Here is a 17,232-nt window from a genome sequence, read left to right as displayed (position 1 = left end):
AAGCAGCTATTTCAGTGAGCCTTTAGTTTTCTTCCAACAGGGAAACTACAAAATGCTGCCAGGATGGCACCAGGAGCTATGAGAGAATGTTAACAAATTTGAGCAACATTTTCAGATCCCTCCCTCTCCTTCCATTATATATTATAATGATTATTACAGATTATCATAACTTCCATTTACCAAGGACTCACTCCAAGTCACCATGCTTTGCAACATAAGGGGTAGGGGGTGACAAAGGAATACAATACACGGGAAAGAATTTCTCAACTGCCAAGGAAGGTCTGGGACTATATTCCTAACACCTGGTCTACAACAGGGATAAACAAATGTCTGCCAACTGAACAAATTCAGTTCTTTTCCAGGTTTAAGTTTTTCAATGAGAACTTGGTTGTAGGCTTTACTTATCTTGAATTAATCAACAAAGAGTTCACTTTTAGGTCAGGCTCAGTGGCTCACACCTATAATCCTAGCACTCTGGGAGGCCTCGGTCGGAGGATCTCTTGAGGACAGGAGTTCAAAACCAGCCTGACCAAGAGTGAGACCCATTCTCTACCCAAAAAAAAAGAAGAAGAAGAAGAAAAATAAGCCAGGCGTAGTGGGGAGACCCTGTGCACCTGTAGTCCTAGCTCCCTTGGAGGCTGAGGCAGGAGAATTACTTGAGCCTAGGAGTTTGAGATTATAGTAAGCTATGATGATGCCACTGCACTCTAACCTGAGAGACAGAGTGAGACTCTTTCTCAAAAAAAAAAAAAAAAAAAAGTGTTTACTCTAGGTCAATAAATTCCGCTATTAGCAACTAGGAACTCAATTTGAAAAATATTCACCCCAAGAAATACACCCCCAAACTACTTCCCCCATGTTCATTCTCTGGCAATATCACTCCAGGGTAGGAACTAACTGAAGAAGGGATGAAAACCCTAGTACTGAAAGTTAAGAAAAGAGTTTTGGCTGGCTGCAGTGGCTCACTATAATCCTAGCACTTTGGGAGGCCAGGAGTTTGAGACCAGCCTGAGCAACATAGCAGAGACCCCCGTGTCTACAAAAAATACAAAATGTAGCCAGGCATGGTGGTGCACACTCATGTCCCAGCTACTCAGGAGGCTGAGGCCAGAGCATCGCCTGAGCCCAAGAGTTTCAGGTTGTAGCAAGCTATGCTGATGCCACTGCACTCTAGTCCAAGTAAAAGACTGAGACCCTGCCTCAAAAAAAAAAAAAAAAAGAGAGAGAGAGTTCTCTTAAAGAAACACATCTAAAGAAGAAGGAGCTCCAAGTTGGGCTGATTTGAGCCTTTTCCTACTCAACACAAACAAGCTCACCTTGGAAAGATCAGTTCAAAGTGACTCTGACCCTGGAATCTCATAATCACATTGGAGATTAGAGGGCAACTCTTAGCATCTCCCTCAAGTATCCAGGCTGGTTGGACCTTCCACAAACCATCTGGCAACTTCTCTAGGCTGGGAGCATTTCTGCTGAGTTCCATGGAAGCAAAGTTTGCTCTGAAGGCAAGGCAGGTCAGTAGGTGTGCATTGGTGTCTGTGTCCAGCTCTCCATGTTAGCTGAGAAGTCAGAAAATCCTAACTTTCTTGTTGATAAGTAGACCTGCTGTACCATAGCATACTTTGAAAATGCAATTAGAATTAGTTCCAGTACAGTAGAGAACTCAAGAGGGCAACCTTTAGGTAACAGCAAAAGACATCTTCTCAAAGGACTAAAGTTCCTGGAGCTATTAAGAGCCCCAGGTTCATCCCAAGAGAGGGATTCCATCCCTGTTTTGAGGGCTAAGTTATACCAGGGACAACTGGCTTCTGAGCCAAGGAGAACAAAATCAAAGAGGTAGCAAGATGACACGAGGAGCCAACTGTGTAGGCTGTGTAGGAAAGGCCTATCCGTTAGACCCTACATTACCCATAGCCCGATGCTTTGTTGTAGGGACCAGGAAGTTTCCTCCATGCCCTCTCAAACCCACAGTCTCCACTCCTTATCAAGCTGCTGGTTTCTGGTAATAAGAGCTACTTGCTTACAGAAAAAAGAAATCTGTGTATTTCAGAATAGAATAGGAATTAAGGGGCCATCATAAGACAAGAATTTAGCTTTGTTCAAATGGTTTTGAAAAATTAAGTGTTTTGCTTTGAAATGTTATCTTTAATTATACAAATAAAACATGAACACACTCTCATTGTAAAAACATTTCAGTTATCACAGGTAAAGCCAAAGTCCCCTTTGGCTGTCCTTCTGTTGCTCTCACCAGAGAAACCCCCGTTCAATTTGGCATATATCCTCAGAGACCTACTGAAGAACTGAGTGGAAAAAACCAAACACAAATAAACAAAACACCAAAACCCACCAGTCACTGCTATCAGATCAGGGCAGAGACTAATGAGGTTCCTTCAGCCATACTTCTGTTAAAAAAACAGGCTCAGCATAGATCCATAACCGAGTGTCCCTAGTCCAGCTGAAGGATCCTAGGGGCCTAAAGAAAATCCTTGCAGCCCTTGGGGCAGGGGTCTTTGGAGGCATCTGTGGCTACTAAAGAGGTAGCTTCTACTTCAATAGAGTGACAGAAGCACAGTTTTGGTAAAGTGTCCTAGGCTCCTTGGAGAAAAAGCACTAAATAAACCACTGTCAATAGCTGCCCCACATGAGTTGGGATGCTTGGGCACAGAGTAATATTGGGGAAGGAAGCAACATTAATCTTCTTATCTCTCTGATTTGGTTGGTTTGAGGCCAATCTCTCAAACTGTCATTTTCATTAGATGGCAAGTGGTCAGCATTGGAGTAGTTGGTCTAAAATCATTTTAAGGCCAGGCGCGGTGGCTCACGCCTGTAATCCTAGCACTCTGGGAGGCCGAGGCGGGAGAACTGTTTGAGCTCAGGAGTTCAAGACCAGCTTGAGCAAGAGTGAGACCCCTCTCTACTAAAAATAGAAAGAAATTAATTGCCCAATTGAAAATATATAGAAAAAATTAGCCAGGCATGGTGGCACATGCCTGTAGTTCCAGCTACTCGGGAGGCTGAGCCCAGGAGTTTGAGGTTGCTGTGAGCTAGGCTGATGCCATGGCACTCTAGCCTGGGCAACACAATGAGACTCTTTCTCAAAAAAAAAAAAAAAAAAAAAATCATTTTACGAACCAGAATGTTAGCATACAAAGGAACAAATCATCATCTACTATTAATATCATCTATTATTAACAATAGCTACCATTTGAGTATCTACTATATGTCAGGCATTTTGTAGAGTTACTTAGTTTTCTGTAATTCTTGGTCATAGATACTACTACCCCTACCATTTAGAAGATGAGTAAGCTGATGCCCAAAGAGATTGGGATGCTGAAGTCATCCAGCAAGTAAGTGGTGGAAACTAGATCTTGAACCTCAGCCTGCTAAACCCCAAAGCCTATGCTCACGCTTTCTCTACTATGCTATGATACTACATGAATGGAGGAAAAAGCGTCACATCTTTGAGACTAAGGCCCAGCGTTTGGTACTTAGCAGTTATAACCTTGGGCAAGCTGGCAACAGCTGGGCTTCAGTTTTCTCACTTATACAATGAGATGGCTGGACAAATCTGAGTTTGTCGACACCCTTAGGGCACATGCATGAAACCCCCTACCACCATATGTTCAGAGCCAAATGACCAGCTGCAATACTCTAGAGTGAGAAATTAACAATATACAAGCAATGTAAGATCTAAGACAAACCCACCAGTCCCAGTGGCTAATCACAGTAAATTTGGTGGCTTGCAGGGGAATGACAGGGAATGGTAAGGGCAGAAAGTCTCCAAAATATGTCTCCCCTCTCTATCTACATAAACAGATATTCCTCTGAACTCCATGTCCTTTTATGACATAGGACATACCTCTGCTTTCTACCCTATAAAAAGCCAGTTTTTCACATCTTTTGTTCCACAAAAAGGCAGATGTCTGATTGTTGAGTCAGATCTCAATGTGCCTAACAAGTTCAGTTTTCTATAACACACTCATCATAAAGAAAAACTTCAATCAACTAAAGCCCCTATTCTCCCTGGTGGAGGTCGCTTTTGGCATTTCAGGACTCTGAGGTTTTCAATTCTCCCAAAAGGGCCCACCTAACAGGCATCCTCCTTCTATGAGGACTACTGAAAGATTTGTAGCAATGTCCTTTTTTTTTTTTTATTTTTTTTTTATTTTTTTTTTAAAATTTTTTTTTTGAGACAGAGTCTCACTTTGTTGTCCAGGCTAGAGTGAGTGCCGTGGCTTCAGCCTAGCTCACAGCAACCTCAAACTCCTGGGCTCAAGCAATCCTGCTGTCTCAGCCTCCCGAGTAGCTGGGACTACAGGCATGCGCCACTATGCCCGGCTAATTTTTTATATATATATATCAGTTGGCCAATTAATTTCTTTCTGTTTATAGTAGAGACGGGGTCTCGCTCTTGCTCAGGCTGGTTTTGAACTCCTGACCTTGAGCAATCCGCCCGCCTCGGCCTCCCAAGAGCTAGGATTACAGGCGTGAGCCACAGCGCCCGGCCATGTAGCAATGTCCTTTTAGTGGAAAGATTTCTTTTCCCAGGTTTGCTCTCCTCCAAGTATAATCCTGCTGAGAGATGGGAGGTGAGGATCAGCCCACTCAGTGCCCTGCCAGTTCCAAGGAAGCAGTGGGGCCAGGAGAATTTCCTCACGTGTTTCCAACGTGTTTCATGCATTTTACTGCTCATCTACCATGCAGATCAAAAGCGCTGGAGCAGGTCCAACTATTTCACACAGAATCTCACACTCCAGGCTGGCTACAGCCCCGAAAGCCTTCATTTCTTCACTTGAAATACTGCCCAATGTTATTTTGGGATGTGACCTGATAGAGGAAGCCCACAGGGACTCCATGACGGTAACTGTTCCAGCTGTGATTGGTTGCCCAGCCCCCGTGAGTGCCAGCATGAGTTTGTCAGGCTCTGCTGACAAACAGAACTCAGCAGCTAACACCTTCTCTTCACACCATAACAAAACCATGCCTGAAATCGCACAGTCCATACCTCACTTGGGGGGCGGGGTGCTGGTGCTCTCACAGGAAGAACTGCAAGTTCTAACATGAATTGGCTGCCTGATGAAGTACATTTTCAAGCAGGAAAGAACCAGATCAGGGTTAGGAGGGAGATTTAAATGATCTCCCAACAGAGCTGCATGAGGATGACATCAGTTCATTTTGCAGAACAGACTAAATAATGGCAATAGGCAAGTGTAAAGAACAGGCTCATGGCAATGCTCAGATTCAGGGCTTTCCTATAAATTTGGCTGAATCCTTGAGACACCCCAGATGGAGTTCTTGAAATCATTTAGTTGTAAAAAGCTTTTGCTGAGTTGTGCTGATTACTGGCAGGTAAACCAACCATCAAGAGAACCAGGTAAATCTTAAACACATGCTTGTAGTTAAGTGTGCGTATGTGTTCATTGGGAATGGGGGGGAGGTGTTGTGACGCAGCCATCTCTACTTAAATGACAATCCTTGAACAACAACAACAAAAATCCTAAATGACCAAATCTATACTAGCAATTTGCCAAGTTCCCTACCCCCCTCAGGGTGCTGCCATGCTGGAGAATGGGAGGAAATCCTGAAGAACACAGAAGAGATTGGGAAACATCCCTTGAAGAAAAGGTAGGAAAGGAGGCAACAGCTTTAACAAACTCCAAGGAAAAAGGACTAAGACAAAACTTAAAGCAAATACATTTTTGGGAGATTTGGTTTTTCATGAAATCTTCCTTAAGCAACACAACTTGTCAAGCGTGGCAGGGGAGAAGGTATCTCTATCAAACATTTCTAAAAAAATTTTCAGTGCAATAGCTTCAGTTGTAGGCTCTCTTTCTTTCTCTTTAGTCTTTGCTATAAATGTAAGGAAGAGCAATCTGACCCACCCCAGACTGTTAGGGAATCCAGGGTTACAGAATTCCTGCACTGTTGTCCAAGGAGTGCTCTCAGTCCAACAGATTAACTACCATCTATGCCTAGAGAGCAGGCTAGCTGGTGTTGGCTGAAATACCAAGAATGCATCAATACACAGAACAGGCTGCCTGCCCCTTACTCCTGGTGGTACTTCCAGGTCAAGGCTTAAGCATGTTGGAAGGAAAGGGAAGAAAAGATATAGAGCTTGGCACCATCCTTTTAGTTTAGGAATAAGCACCATTTCCTGATTGGACTACCATCACTGTTTATAGAACAGCAGAAACTATTCCAGGAAAGGCTCAGAAAAATCTATTTCCTATACCCCCACCACCACCAAGTTTCCAAAAACTTGGTTTGTATCCTAGAAACCACTGCATAGGAAGACCCCCCACCAAACTCCCTCTTCTCTCTTTCTACAATAGGCTATTGTTCTGGGGATAATGGTTCATTCTTTCATTCTTCCTGGTACCTTCTGGCTGCCTGGTGGGTAATGCACAGCAGAGAAAAGTTGTCTTCAGAATGCTTTTCAGGGGCCCTCATTCAAGAGGAAATCACACACACACACACACACACACTTTCATAAAGAAAGCTCTGATCTCCAAATTCAACGAAGGTTGGAAAAAAGTTAATAAAGCAAATCCCTTTATTATCCACCCCCTGCTTTTTTTGACATAGGATCTCGACATAGGATCCTTTTCTTGACATAGGATCTTGCCAAGGCTGGAATGCAGTGGCCATCATCATAGCTCACAGCAACCTCAAACTTCCGGGCTCCAGCGATCCTCCTACCTCAGCCTCACCCTTCCCAGTAGCTGGGACTACAGGTGCATGCCATCACACCTGGCTTTTGTTTTTTGTAGAGATGGGGGTCTTATTATATTGCTCAGGCTAGTCTCAAACCCCTAACCTCAAGTAATCTTCCCATATTGGCCTCCCAAAGTGCTAGGATTACAGGAGTGAGCCACTGTGCCTGGCCTATATTTCCCTTTTGAAAGGAAGCAGAATTGACACGAATATGTGACTGCTATGAGTCCAACCCTAAGGTTGATTCACATTTAGTTTTCACAACCATCTGATGTAGTTATCACCCCACTTTAACAAAGAAGCAGGCTCTAAAATTAAATGACTTGCCCAAGGACAGAGAGCTATTAAACAGTATAACTGGGGTTCAAATCCATATTACTCTGAACTCTTTCCATAAGGTAGAAGCTTGACACTATCAAAGGCTGAGATCCATACTCCAATTGAGGTAAGGCAACAAACTGTCTCCATACATGCTAGATGATTAGCTACCTGACTCTGGACAGCTACCCTCACAAGGCTTCATTTAGTTCCTTTTAAAAGGAAAACCTGATACTAAATAATCCAACTCTACAAGTCTACAATGCTACGTGCTTCCCTCTTTCCTAACTACTCTTCCTTTAACTTTCAGAGTTTATTCCAAATCAGCCCTTTCACCTATAGCCTTCTTAACTTAAACTTTTTCTATGCTAAATTAAAGGGTATAGTACTTTTTCTCACCCCTAGGTTTTCAGAAGGGTACTTAATATACGAGGGGGCAGAGGGTATGGAGAGGGTGACTTTGAATCTAGGGAAGCAAAAAAGAAGTTGAGTTCCATGAAGGCAAGAGGCTGGGCTCTGCTGGGTATTCAAACTGAATGTGCTCTAATCTTATTACCAAGCACAAGGGTGTGGCTCAGAGAGAGAAATCAAGATATTCCTGGCCTCTAGATGGCCGCATTCTAGGCCATTTCAAACCTTCACAGTTTTCTCCTCACCCAGCCCTGTAGTCACCTTTCCAAACTGCAGGACAACTGGGTCTTGTTTGGGGTCCCATTCCCTAAGCTACAAGATGGGAAGGCTCTTTTCTGGAGGAAAAAGCCAAGCAAGCTCCACAATAGGACAATAGAGCTTTAACACACATCAGGTTGGTTGATTTTTCCAGCCACCAAAACGGAGAACTGGTGGAAGGACAAATTGCTTGAAGGTACACTATAGGTGCAACAATAGACTAATCTTGTTTTTTAGTCTTTGGAACTTCAAAGATGAGAAATGTTTTGTGGGGGCAGTGAAGGAATCAGAAGCATCCACAATCCTAGCAGAGATCTGCTAGCCATTCTGTTAAACTATCTACTTTAAACCAAGGCCACAGGACAATTTTCCTAGCCTTCTACCCTGCCCCTCCCCATAGGTAGGACCCACAGTTTCCCTGAAGCTCCTTTAGACTCAGTGTTACAGGACTGATGGCACTGTGCTGTATCTGCCTTTTTTCTACACTGGCGTGTAGGATCAAGGCTAGATCAAGCTTTTAGTGACCAGAAAAATACCAGACACACAAAAGATAAGATGCTTGATAGGCTGGGCATGGTGGCTCACACCTATAGTCCTAGCACTCTGGGAGACCGAGGCAGGCAGATCTTTTGAGCCCAGGAGTTTGAGGTTGCTGTGAGCTAGGCTGACACCACGGCACTTTAACCTGGGCAACAGAGTGAGACTGTCTCAAAAAAAAAAAAAAAAAAAAAAAAAGACGCTTGATAAATGTTGCTTGATCAATGTCTACTCAAAATTATCCTCTTTAGACCCAATGTTTATTACTCTTCTCTCTTTCTCTTAATTTCCATTCTATTCTTCCACCCTAACCTGGAACTTGAATTCTAGACCTACACAATGAGGGAGGGACTCTTGGTTGCTGGCATCAAAGGAACCAACTCTCCTATCTAAAACTGAGAAGTACAATCCCAAACGGGCCTTGGAAACAGGTAAGAGCTGTAGCTAGAAATGCAGTGCAGGGAAGGAATGTCTGGAAAGGAGGCTATCAGGAGGCAGGGCTTTATGTCACTGGAGAAATTTCAATCTAATTGCAAAAATATAAGAACGTGCTGTTCTAACCCACCTCAGCAAAATCTCTTGAGGTTGGTCTGACCCTTTGGGTAGTGGCTGTGGGCACTGCTGAGGTAAAAAAAAGGGGGAGAAGAAAGACTGCTGGGCTGCTTGCATTCCTGTGGTGGGAGCCCCTGCAAACAGCAGCTGGGCCACTGCAGCAGCCATTGATTTTCCAGAGGTCGATATTCTACTCCCACAGATCTGCTCAGCCGGAGGTTTAATCACATCGAGTGCGTCTGCTCAACATCTCCCCTACATATGCCCCCCAAACCAATAAAACAACAAACACAATTGAGAATTGGCAAAGGATAAAGATAGTGGTCCTTACAGCTGTCCCCCACCCCCAAGAATTCTAGGAACCAGCTCGGAAGGAGTAAATAGAAGAGAGAGGCAGCCAAAACTACATGGGGCAGTCCATAAGAAGCTCCAGGGGTGGACGCGGTGGCTCGCCTATAATTCCAGCTATTCAGGAGGCTGAGGTGGGAGGATCACTTGAGGCCAGAAGTTCAGGATCAGCCTGGGCAACACAGTGGGACCCCATCTCTAAGGGTGGGGGAGGGAGGGTGGGAAGGCTTCAGGGATAGACCCATGGGTCCCAGAGAACCTTTCCATTCATTGTCTAACACCCCCATACAGACTAATCTAAAATTGGAAGATTTTACATAAAAACAGGCTTCAGGGCAATCACTCTGTGATTCTCCCCATGTACACGCGTTAAATATATTTGTATGCCTTTTCTCCAATTAAAAAAAATCCAATTTCTAAAAATAAAACAATTAGAAGATAATATAATACCATGTCACCTGCCTGACGAGCCCCCATGCACACACACTCTGCTCCCAAAAGGCTTCTCATTGTCTTATCCAGTCAGTAACCACCTCTTGGCCAAAAATGTACAGAGTGTTTTGAGGGTCACTAGTTAACAGACTCAAATCTGAAAAAAATGAAATTGGGTCAGAGCTGGGCCTGAGTTAGAGCAGCCAAGAGCAGCGCGTATTTATGGAATAGGGCTGTTCTAATCCCAGCAGGAAACAAGAGCACTGTAAAGCTAGGGAAAGCAAAGCAGTTAGGAACCTCCTACTTTCCCAAAGTCAAGCATTCCCTGTTAGGAAGGCCAAACTCACAGAGCTTGTTGCATGACCATCATCAGCTATAATCCTAGAACTTGAGCAAAGAGGGCAAGAAAGTGGGTGGGAGGAGAGTGAAAGGAAAGAAACACAGCAAAGCAAGCAGAGTTCTTGGTATGAGAAGTCTAACAGGGAGGGGTATTGCCTTAGGCTTCCATATCATCAGTTTCTCCTCTTGATAGCAAGCCTGGCTGCCCCTCAGAATGACAGCAACCAAAAAGCAAGCAAGGACAACTGAGGAAGGCAAAGCTGGCACTGTGCTGACCATGGCTTAGAAATAGGGGGCTGGATGGCCTCCTTGGTTCAGGAGTTAAAGTTCTAAATTTATATTTGTCAGTGGTCTTCCCTACTATAGCCTACTAGTCTAGATCAAATCCAAATATTTGGGGGGAAAGGGTGGAACAAACAGATCTGAGAATGAGGAATGGATAGAATCTTAAATCAGAAAAGACAACCATCAATCCAAAGGAATTTAAAACCAAAAGAACAACTCTGAACACAGGAGTGCATACTCAAGTTCTAGAAGTAGAAGCTGAGGAAGGATAAAAACCCAAATATTCTTAATAACGGTTCCTCTAAACACTGATCCCTTCTATATAAAACGTGGTTTCTCTCCTACTTTCCCCAAAATGTCAAGAAGTTACCTTTACCAATTTCAGTAAACAGCATTCAATATTCCTCCCACATCAAAGCCAGCCTTAAGGAATAGGTTCCCTGACTATCAAGACTGAGCCTTCAACCCCTAGTTCCCACCTTCAACAAGGCACAGCTTTCTCAGCTTCCTTGGGAAAGGTAAAATGAGAGGGAAGCTTGCAGCTTAGAGGTGAGCTCTGCCTCATGGCAACCAGAGCTGATGTCACAATGGCAGCCAATTCTATGCTGATAGTAGGTGGAAAGATGAAACAAGTTCGGGCCATGGAAGTGGATGGATCAAGAGACCAAGCACTCACTGGTCCCTAAAGGGGCAGCACTAGAATACATACCAGTTTCACCATAGCTTTCAGGTAGAACACCAAATGTCTTAGAAACATGAAAAACAGGCTGGGTGTGGTGGCTCACACCTATAATCCTAGCTCTCTGGGAGGCCCAGGCGGGCGGATCCTTTGAGCTCAGGAGTTCAAAACCAACCTGAGCAAGAGCAAGACCCCATCTCTACTATAAATAGAAAGAAATTAATTGGCCAACTAATATATATAGAAAAAATTAGCCAGGCATGGTGGTGCATGCCTGTAGTCCCAGCTACTCGGGAGGCTGAGGCAGGAGGATTGCTTGAGCCCAGGAGTCTGAAGTTGCTGTGAGCTAGGCTGATGCCACGGCACTCACTCTAGCCTGGGCAACAAAGTGAGACTGTCTCAAAAAAAATAAAAAAAAGAAAAGAAAAAAGAAACATGAAAAAAAGACAATAGAGCTAGTTCTACACTTGATTTATTACGTATGGTAACAGACCTCCACAACTATAGGTCCCTCCCCCTGGGCCAGGTCTGAAGGCAAAGATTTTTGCCTTGGCTTAAGGGGCCCTAGTAGTTTCTGTAAAGAACATTTTTAGGTGGACTTGTTTCATTTCTTTCTTTTTTTTTTTTTTCTTGACTTGTTTCATTTCTTGCTCAAAGGCTCAAGTCCCCCAAGGATAGACATAAAACAACTTGGCCACACATCTGGGGGCTGGTTTTCTGATTTTTTTTTTTTTTTTTGAGACAGAGTCTCACTTTGTTGCCCAGGCTAGAGTGAATGTCGTGGCGTCAGCCTAGCTCACAGCAACCTCAAACTCCTGGGCTCAAGCAATCCTGCTGCCTCAGTCTCCCAAGTAGCTGGGACTACAGGCATGTGCCACCATGCCCAGCTAATTTTTTCTATATATATTAGTTGGTCAATTAGTTTCTTTCTATTTATAGTAGAGATGGGGTCTCACTCTTGCTCAGGTTGGTTTCAAACTCCTGACCTTGAGCAATCCGCCCGCCTCGACCTCATAGAGTGCTAGGATTACAGGCGTGAGCCACCACTCCGGGCTGCTTTTCTGATTTTTGGTTGGTCTTTTTTGCAGAAGGACAACAGCAGAAGCCAGGGCATGTGCTTCACTGAGGTAATCCTCCAAACAGTTTTGCAGAAGGTCAAAAAAGCACTAACATGCCAGGCACAGTGGCTCACATAAGTCCAGCACTTTGGAGGCTTCTGTGGAAGGATGGTTTGAGGCCAGGAGAGTTCAAGGCCTGTCTGGGCAACACAGTGAGACCCTATCTCTACAAAAAAAAAAAAAAAAAAAAAAATTAAAAATTAGCCAGGCATGGTGATGTGCACCTGTAGTCTCAGCTTAAGCCTGGGAGTTGGAGGTTGCAGTGAGCTGTGATCATACCACTGCACTCCAGTCTAGGTGACAGAGCAAGACCCTATATCTCATAAAAAAACAAAACACAGAAAACAAACAAACAAACAAAAAAAACACCACCCAGAAACAAAACAAAAAACCAGAAAAGCACCAACAAGAGGGAAAGGGAAACATGAATGGGTGAAGGTAAGCCACTATCACTATGGCAACTGAGTTCATCCATATGTTGACTCAGGAATTTCAGGATTCTGGGTTTTGAGGATTTTTCCTTCCAAAGTAAATGCTTCCAACATCCTCCTCAAGAGCAGACCTAAATCCAGAAGCTATAGTATCATTAATTTTGCCTCGAAATTTCAACATCATATTTCTCTATACCTCCTTCCCTTTTTCCACAGAGAAGAGAATATGGAAGGTAAAGTCTATTTTCTGAATATAGCATTCTTTCTTCTTTCTTTCTCTATTTTTTTTGTAGAGACAGGGTTTGTTATGTTGCCCAGGCTGGTCTTGAACTCTTGGCCTTAAGTGATCCTCCTGCCTCGGCCTCTCAAAGTGCTGGGATTACAGGTGTGAGCCACTATAACCAGCCTCCTCCTTTTCTTAAAGGATCTTTTTGCTGATCCTTTACAAGAGTTGGTCCTAACAGTAAAAACACTGGACTAAAGTGAGGGAAACCAATATTCTCATTTACTGAATGACCTTGGGCAAGTCCCTTACCCTTTCTGGGCCTTAAGTTCCTCATATGTAAAGTGGGGAGTAGGAGGGAAGACAGGGGAGAGGGGATGTTAGTGTTGAGAATATTCTGTTCGACTGTCTCATGCTGTGTCCATTCTACTCTTTCCCTAATTGTAGAGGTTAAAAAGCTTAAAAACTAAATTTCCAAGAATCCTGAATCCTTTACAGATAGGTTTCGCTAATTAGAAGTAGACTCATGAGATTTGATTAAAGTATAGCAGAGACCATATTTCTGTCTCCTTCACTTGTTTCTATAGGCGCATTTTGGTTATATTCTCCAATTAACTGGGTGCTGTTTCTGGCAGCAGCAGCTACTGCTTGATTTCAGCTTACTGATCCCTGGATCACAGGTTTAGGGGAGTGATCTAAGAGCAATCACTCTAATAGTGGCTCAGAGGCAGGAGTTCCTCTTGTGGGTCCCATTCCTGGAAGCCAAGCCTAGAGTATGTTCCTTCATTCCTTCCTGTGATTCTGTCAGCCCAAATTCCCTACATTAAATCCCTATTAAATATACCTAAGCCTAAGGTTCATATCGAAATACTCTACTATTAAATGATCCCAAAAGAGCAGTTGTGAAGGAAAGAAAACAGGCCGGGCGTGGTGGCTCATGCCTGTAATCCTAGCACTCTGGGAGGCTGAGGCGGGCAGATCGCTCAAGGTCAGGAGTTCAAAACCAGCCTGAGCAAGAGCGAGACCCCCGTCTCTACTATAAATAGAAAGTAATTAACTGGCCAACTAATATATATAGAAAAAATTAGCCGGGCATGGTGGTGCCTGCCTGTAGTTCCAGCTACTCGGGAGGCTGAGGCAGCAGGATTGCTTGAGCCCAGGAGTTTGAGGTTGCTGTGCGCTAGGCTGACGTTGCGGCACTCACTCTGGCCTGGGCAACAAAGCAAGACTCCGTCTCAAAAATAATAATAATAAATAAATAAATAAATAAGGACAGAAAACAGATTTACTTACGACGCATATTCTCTGCTAAACTAGTGCTTTTCTGGGGGAAATGAGCAAGATGGGGGAGCCTTAGACCTTTAAACACATTTGTCCAGGATAACACCTCCCTCACTACTTCTTCTGCAACCTCCTTGCACTTTCTCCTCCTACCCTTTTTTTTTGGGGAGGGGGGTGACTTGCTCACACAGGATGAAAGGTTGAGTCAGCACATGCTTTCTTCTCCATCTCTATGTTCTCTGCAGGCTGTTATTCTGCTGGGGATGGCATTACCTGCCCAATCCAAAGTAAGTATCATCTGGGCTTCAGGGAGGCTTAGGCTAGAGTACCAGCAGTAGGAAATAAGTTTATAAGCTCCAGGTACAAAAGAGCCAGGGCATATCAGTTCTGACACCCCTGTGTGGCTGATGAGTAAGGACAAGTTTGGCCCAACTTACCCTTTATACCAATTTCTGGCCCACAGCTTCCTATAGCAGAGGTGGGGGACAAACTAAAAAACAAGGTCAAATTCAAATGGTGTGCTTAGTGAAGAGGAGGTACTTCCCTCCAGTCCTCTGTAGGACTTACTGACTCCAGGAGCCTTCATATTAGAGGTAAGGCTCAGCTGCTTTTCAGACTGAGCTTGTTCTGAAGAAAACAAAAGGTTCCAGCAAGAGGAATCTGTGTGAGACACACAGGCAGGAAGCAGAGCTGAGCCATGAGCGACTAGAATAGAAACAGGAAATGGGCCCAGGAACAAGCATACAGTAATCTGCTGCAAGCAGCACAGGCTCCAGCAGGCACCAGGCAATATCAGGGCTGGAGCAGTGTGACTAAGATGGAGAAGCGGATTGGTCAGCCCTGCCACAGAACTAGCGTTCTAGAGAAGGGATGGCTACATGCACAGAGCATACACTACCTGCTACTCTTAGCAGTCTGGGCAGATATGTCAGAGGGGGTGGGGAATTTCCTTTCTGAGACTTTGTGAGAGCACCTGGCTTACAATTCAAGGGAAGCAAGCACAGACACATGGTCAGCTATAAAGAAAACAGGTCACTAACCTCAGAAAGGCCTAGCCTCTCTGGTTATCAAACTTGCTAGTGGCATGTTATCTCTTTGAAAATAAACCATCAAAAACCTAGGCAAGGACTGCTGGCCCTCTCTCCTTATACCATGAAATGAATAAAAGGGAAGAGAAACCATAAAATTAAAATCCTTCAAACATTCCAATTTTTTAACCATTTGGAGAATTTTTGTCACTCCTTCTCAATAAACCTAGACAACAAGAACTCTCAGCTAGGCAGCAAGAACCTAGGGGCTATTCAGCAAAGGTTTATTGAATATCTGCCTGTGCTGGGCACATGACAGGTGTCAGATACAGGCCCAAGTGCTCAAGCAGAGGTACCGGCATAAGGCTACAATAAGATGAAGAAAATGGGAAAGAAATCCTAAAGAAGGTATTTTGCCTAGATTTTGAAGCCAAAGTAGATGTTTGCTGGGTTTTAGGGGAAGGGGGTGGAGAGGGAGAGACAGAGACAGAGAGAAGAATATCTTAAACAAGAGGACCAGGAGTGAGGAGCTTAAGGTACAGCTGAGTAGCTGGAGATGAGGCTGTAGAGGGACACTGGGAGCTGTGGATGGCTCCACTATGGGCTCTGAACTGTAGGTATGGGAGCCAGGATCTGAAAAGCACCCACAAAACAATTGGTGGCTATTCCCACACTCAGAGATTATCTAAATCTTGAGAACATGGTCAGTAAAATTCATTGCATTCCAAAGTCTCTAGCTTGGTATTTCATTTGAAAATTTTACTCTCAGCTCTTAGGTTTTAACTCTGTGCTTCTAAACTATTAGACACATGAATCACTTGGGGAGCTTGTTAACAGAATTAGATCCAATAAATCTGGGATGGGGCCTGAAAATCTGTTTGAGGTGATTCTCTAGTTGGTTAGTTCCTCTAAGCAGGTCCTATAGGTTTGGCCACCCCCTGCCCTTTTCACGATTCATTTTTGCCTCCATCACAAGGACTAGGAAAACAAAAGTGAAATGGAAATTAATTTATATTCCTTGCTTTAGGACAAGTCTAGTAAATGTTAAACAGCAGCTTTTGTCTAAAAATGAAGAGGGAATCAGACTGTCTATGCTTTTCCTTTACTCGGTAGAATGCTAGAGGAAATATTTCATCTGAAATATCAGAGCTAAATTCAAATCTTGATTCTGATCCTTCATTTTTCATATGTAAAATAGGAGTGGATGTTCAGTACATTTCAATTCCTGTCCTTCCAGAATAATTGGTGTTGACTGTAGCTCCTTTCCCTCTAAAATTTGGATTCTACAGGAACAGCATAGCTGCCTCCACATTTCCTTTTTCCAGACCACTATAATTCCAAGCTCTTGAGAGTCGGAGAACATCACAGAAGTAAAATATGAGTGGTAATAGCCACTATGCTGTTAAGTGAAATCTAAAGATTTCAATTGGAAGACTTGGCTTGGAAACCTCAGAGATAAAAGAATACCTATGGATAATTTGATAAGACATTAAATATCGTAATCCTATTCTCCACCTCCCTCCCAGCATCAGTGATGTCCACTCCTACCTAACCAGAGGAAACCAGTATGATCCAGATCTTCAACAGCAGCCTTTATCTTTTCTCAACCAAGAGTACAGTGTCCCTTGTAAACTAATCCAGTGGACGCCTTTGATTACTTTTTCTCACAACTCCAGATAGAGGTACCTGTTTATACTCTCCGAACATTCTGCCAGCATCTTTCCCCATCCCCCTTCTACCTGCCTTACACACATGTGGATTTTGAGATAAAGCTGGGGAACTTGGACTAATTCAGCCACCTCCCTTCTTTCTAGTGCCTTTCAAGAGTGCTCTTTCCCTTTCCCTTGTTCATTTCCTTTCCTCATGCCTTCAGAAATCTGCCCCTTTCCTTATCTAAAAAGGATTCCAATAAAATGCTTCATGACAAATCCAACTGCCTATTTTCCTTGAAATATAAATTTGAGGTAGACCATCTTCCCCCTTTCCCTTGGCTTCCAGAAATATTAATCCTGGCCCTCCTTGGATCTCTCCAACTCCCTGTTGGCTGCTCCTACCTGATGACCTCAGGCACTGTCCAGGGCTCCATCTGGCTCCTCTCTCCATACTCCACAGCCTGGGAGGCCTATCTTACTTCATTCCATGGTTTAACTATTAACTACAGTTTAACACAGACAGCTCTCAAACTCTTATCTGGATTCAGCCCTTAACAAAGTTTCAGTCTCCTATCTCCAACTAGTAACTAGGCATTTATTTTTGGACATCTTACTGTATCATATTCCAC

The 17,232-nt window shown here is 43.8% G+C and overlaps 1 protein-coding gene and 1 long non-coding RNA gene across 4 annotated transcripts in view; one reads left to right on the top strand and one right to left on the bottom strand.

The window, feature by feature from the left end:
* Positions 1-17,232, bottom strand: part of ARID1A (AT-rich interaction domain 1A) — a 79,568-nt gene that overhangs the window by 21,008 nt on the left and 41,328 nt on the right. The gene's annotated exons all lie outside the window — the stretch shown is intronic.
* On the top strand, positions 10,836-16,562 carry LOC105863486 (uncharacterized). Its single transcript, XR_001150499.3, has 4 exons — positions 10,836-10,921; positions 11,959-11,997; positions 14,169-14,210; positions 16,478-16,562. It is a non-coding gene; the product is annotated as an uncharacterized LOC105863486 (long non-coding RNA).

The sequence above is a fragment of the Microcebus murinus genome, chromosome 2 (genome assembly GCF_040939455.1).
Source record: "Microcebus murinus isolate Inina chromosome 2, M.murinus_Inina_mat1.0, whole genome shotgun sequence".
NCBI lineage: Eukaryota > Metazoa > Chordata > Mammalia > Primates > Cheirogaleidae > Microcebus > Microcebus murinus.
This window is presented reverse-complemented; position numbering and strand designations above follow the sequence as displayed.